The sequence below is a fragment of the Oratosquilla oratoria genome, chromosome 1, assembly GCF_046742065.1.
Source record: "Oratosquilla oratoria isolate Oo_2021 chromosome 1, ASM4674206v1, whole genome shotgun sequence".
In the NCBI taxonomy this organism is placed as follows: Eukaryota; Metazoa; Arthropoda; class Malacostraca; order Stomatopoda; family Squillidae; genus Oratosquilla; species Oratosquilla oratoria.
In genome coordinates this window covers 6,780,903-6,785,902 of record NC_134777.1, presented here as the reverse complement: position 1 = coordinate 6,785,902, position 5,000 = coordinate 6,780,903, and positions in this window count along the sequence as shown.

The window sequence follows — 5,000 nt, the reverse complement described above, 5'->3', positions numbered from 1 at the left end:
TCTCTCTCTCTCTCTCTCTCTCTCTCTCTCTCTCTCTCTCTCTCTCTCTCTCTCTCTCTCTCTCTCTCTCTCTCACTCTCTATCTCTCTCTCTTTCCCTCTCCCCTCTCTCTCTTTCTTTCCCTCTCCCCCCTCTCTCTCTCTCCCTCTCTCCCTCTCTCTCCCACTCCCCCTCTCCTTTCCCTTTCCCCTTTTCTCTCCCTCCTCCCCTCTCTCTCCCCCCTCCCCTCCATCTCTTCCTCCCTCCCTCACCACCTCTCTCTCAGTACCCTCTTTCCCTCCTCCCCTCTTCCTCTCCACCTCCCCTTCTCCCCCTCCATCCCCTCATTTATTCTCCCCTCCCTATCTTTCCCCTTACTGTCCACTTCATTGATTCCTTTTCCCATTCCGCTCCCCCTTTCTTCTCTCCCCCTCCCACTCCCCCTCTCCCTCCCCCTCCCCCTCTCCCTCCCCTCCTCCCGCCTCCCCCTCCCCCTCCCCCTCCCTCTCCCTCTCCCTCCCCCTCCTCCTCCCGCCTCCCCCTCCCCCTTCCTCTCCCGCCTCCCTTGCCCCCCTCTCTTCTCTTCTCTTCTCTGTCTCCACCTTACAGTGTCCTCTGTGGTGAGCCATTATCTTATTGCAGCCACAACGAGATGGGCGTGGTCAAGATCTTCCTCCTCCTCCTCCTCCTCTTCCTCCTCCACTTCCTCCTCCTCCTTCTCCTCCTCTTCCTCCTCCACTTCCTCCTCCTTCTCCTCCTCTTCCTCTTCTCCTCCTCTTCCTCCTTCTCATCCTCCTCTTCCTCCTCCTCCTCCTCCTCTTCCTCGTCCTCTTCCTCCTCCACCTCCTCCTCTTCCTCCTCCTCCTTCTCTTCCTTTTCTCCTCTTCCTATTCTCCTCCTCCTCTTACTCGTCCTCTTCCTCCTCCTCCTCTTTCTCCTCTTCTTCCTCCTCTTCCTGCTCTTCCTCCTCCTTCTTCTCTTCTTCCTCCTTCTCTTCTCCTCCTACTATTACTCCTCCTCCTCCTCCTCTTTGAGTCCCAAACGCCTCAGGGTATCAGAGAATATCAAACAATTGTAAACAGCAATTGGATAATGTTTCTGAATGACCAGGGGAGAGAATGGTTGGGAGAGAGAGGTAGCATAATTCATACATGTTTTTTTTTTTTTTTTTTACATGAGACGGATTCAGAGAATGTTTGGAGGGAGAGATATAGATGGAGAGATAGAAGGGAGAGAGAGAGAGAGAGAGAGAGAGAGAGAGAGAGAGAGAGAGAGAGAGAGAGAGAGAGAGAGAGAGAGAGAGAGAGAGAGAGAGAGAGAGAGAGAAAGGTGGGGTGGGGAAGGAGATAGAGATGGAGGGAGAGAGAAAGATAAAGAGGAAGAATGGGAGGGAGGGAGGGAGAGGGACAGAGAAAAAAGAAAAAGAAAAAAAAGAAAGAAAAAGAGAAAGGCAAAGAGAGAGAGAAATAGAGGAAGGAATAGACAGAAAAAGAAACAAAGACAGAGAAAGAGAAGGTGAAAGAAGAGAAGAGGAAAAAAGAAAGTAATGAGAGAAATAGGAAGAGAGAGAGAGAGAGAGAGAGAGAGAGAGAGAGAGAGAGAGAGAGAGAGAGAGAGAGAGAGAGAGAGAGAGAGGGCGAGAAAGAGAAATAGAGAAGGGAGAGATAGAAAGAAAAGAGAGACAGAAGGAAAGAACAAGAAAAAGAGAAATAAGAGAGACAAAAGAGAAAAAGGAGAAAAAGAGAAAAATAAAAGTAAAGAGAAATAGAAGGAATGGGAGAGAGAGAGAGAGAGAGAGAGAGAGAGAGAGAGAGAGAGAGAGAGAGAGAGAGAGAGAGAGAGAGAGAGAGAGAAAGAGAAACAATACGAAAATATGAAAAGAGAAAAAATGAGGGAGAAAGAAAGAGAGGTATGGGGGTCGTCAATAAGAGAAATCTGTGAAGAGAAAAAAATTTGTATCCATTCTTTAAGAAGAAGAATTTGAGAAAAAAAAAAATCCATTAGCTACACGAGGAACGATTTATATCAATTTTACAGCTCGGCCACATGTGGGGAAAAAGTTCCCGATGAACGAGCCTCCCGCTGTGGAAATTCTGTCCACACAAATCGTCTTATTCAGACGAAGAAAGCAGCTCGATCCAAAAAGGAAGGGAGACTTCTGTCTAAGAAACCTCGAAGTCCCGAAGAGACCTCGAGGTCGCGAAGAGACGCTCGTCTTCAGTGTCTCATCATTCGCTCTTGTATAGTCCGTTTTCATAGACTTAACTAAAGTATTGGAAAGGATTGTCCCACTACATTAAACCTCGAGGGCGCGAAGAAACGCACGTCTTCGGTATCCCATCATTCGCTCTTACATAGTCCGTTTTCATAGACTTAACTAAAGTATTGGAAAGGATTGTCGCAGAACATTAAACCTCGAGGTCGCGAAGAGACGCTCGCCTCCAGTGTCTCATCATTCGTTCTTACATTGTCCGTTTTCATAGACTTAACTAAAGCATTGGAAAGGATTGTCCCAGAACATTAAACTTCGAGGGCGCGAAGAAACGTAAGTCTTCGGTATCCCATCATTCGTTCTTACATAGTTCGTTTTCATAGACTTAACTAAAGTATTGGAAAGGATTGTCCCATTACATAGTTTCGATGTTCCATACATTTTTTGCCTGATTATCAAAATGGGTGATTTATATGTCTGACATAGATTTTTTTTGTGTATTTTCGTAACTTGATACATGGTTTGTACTTAGGATTGCTTATTGCAAAGAAAGATGTCACCAAAATAATGGAATAAGGTAAAACGCATACTTTGGGCTGAAAACAACAACTCTTGCACAAATCTGTGTGTACTCAGTGTTTTCATTCTTGTTAGGTAGAAATAGATCACAGATGGAAATGAAATTTACTTTTGGAGTAACAATCTAGGTTATGTCATACATTAACTCCAAAGGAAAAAAAAGGGGGATCAAACCATAATTCAATAAAATATGCGAATAACAAATCATGGCAACATTATCTGAGAAAATCTCAGCCATGTTAATCCGTTCTTAGAAAACGGGAGTTCTCTCGGTTGAATAAGACTGTTTGGCGACAAACAGACTCTGAAGTAAAGTGCATCGATAGGATTGACCGAGATAGGGTCGAGACAAGTTTGATCTTTTTTACAGCGGAGGGAGAGAGATAAACATCAGATTAAAATGGAGCTAAAGGATCTAGATAAATGAATAACGGTGACAGACACCTTAATTGAATGACGTCTGCATCGGGGGGGTGGAAGGTGCCAATTAGCAAATTACTTGGCTGGTTGAGTCCTTTCAGGATGGAAAAGAATTCACCAGACCATCACAGGACCTCCATCCCAAGAAAAAGAGCATTCATGTGTAATAGGCCTATCCTTTGTCTCTCCTTCTTCTTTATCTTGGCCTTTATAGATGCCACCTGTGACAAAGGGCTTCTGCCATGGAAGCCTGAGGCTCCGAGGGAGTGAAAGTGTCGCGGAGGAATGGCTGGACTCTGAGAACTTCGGTGGCCCAGAAATGATCTTCACGGGTCTTCGAGACCCTTCAAGTCTCCTTCGGCCGCGTCTCTCCTGGGAGAGTCTGAAACCTGCGAAGAAGGAGAGTCCTTCTTTATCTCTCTCTCTCTCTCTCTCTCTCTCTCTCTCTCTCTCTCTCTCTCTCTCTCTCTCTCTCTCTCTCTCTCTCTCTCTCTCTCTCTCTCTCTCTCTCTCTCTCTCTCTCTCTCTCTCTCTCTCTCTCTCTCTCTCTCTCTCTCTCTCTCTCTCTCTCTCTCTCTCTCATTCACTCTCTTTCATCCAGTGAATTTTCGAAACTGTATGGTCCTCCTTCAGTATAGATAGACTATATTTATCTGTTTACCGTGAAATAGAAAAGAAATGGGATTTTTTCTGTCAAATGTTCGAACCTCCTTCTCCGTCCTAACTCAAGGTGGAGTCTTACACTTAGCTCCTCCTCCTCCTCCTCCTCCTCCTCCTCCTCCTCCTCTTCCTCCTCCTCCTCCTCCTCCTTCTCCTCCTCCTCCTCCTCCTCCTCCTCCTCCTCCTCCTTCTCCTCCTCCTTCTCCTCCTCCTCCTCCTCCTCCTCCTCCTCCTTCTCCTCCTCCTCCTCCTCCTCCTCCTCCTCCTCCTCCTCCTCCTCCTCCTCCTCGCCGTCAGAAGAATCTACGTCGTCGATGGCGCGGGTTCGAGTCACATTGGTCTGTTTCCGAAGACACTTGATAGGCCGGGATTGTTAATTGGGAACCTTGGGAGGCACATGAGATAAGTAGTAAAGTCGGAATGCGGAAGGTGATGTGTAGCGACGGAGAGGGAGAACGAGTAAGAGGAGGAGGACTTAGGAAGAGGAGGATGGAAGGAGTAGGAAGAGAAGAGGAGGAGGAGGAGGAGGTTGAGTGGAGATGGAAGAGTGAAGTAGTAGGAGGAGGAATGGGAGAGGAAGAGGAAAAGGAGGAGAGAGGGAGAGGGAAGAAGGGAAGAGGAGTAAGAGAAGAAGGAAGATGAGGAGAGGATGATGATGATGATGGTGAGGTAGATGAGCAGAATTAACAGAACGAGTAGGAGAAAGAAGTGAAGGAGGAGGAAGAGGAGGAGGAAGAGGGAGAGGAGGAGGAGGAAGAAGAGGAAGAGGGGAAGCAGGAAGAATAGTTCATCTCCTTTCCCTGTTCGAGTTTGATCCCATACTGCATTCCAGCATGATATCAGCATTCATGCTGGGCTTAACATGGGACAATGTATATTACGATGTATATTACAATGTATATGTACAATGGACAACGTACAGTGCATATGTACAATGTATATTACAATGTATATTACAATATATATTCGTATTTATCCGTTCTCTCGATCAAGCTGGTTTCCATATTTTTTCTACGCTGTTAGTAACTCTAACTTCTATGGTATTCTTGGTTATATTTGTGTTAGATTCTAATCTGGTCTTTTTTTAGGTTAGATTTTATCACTATCAGAAAGATTTTTATGTCATTTTCTAGAAAATTTATGCTGTTTT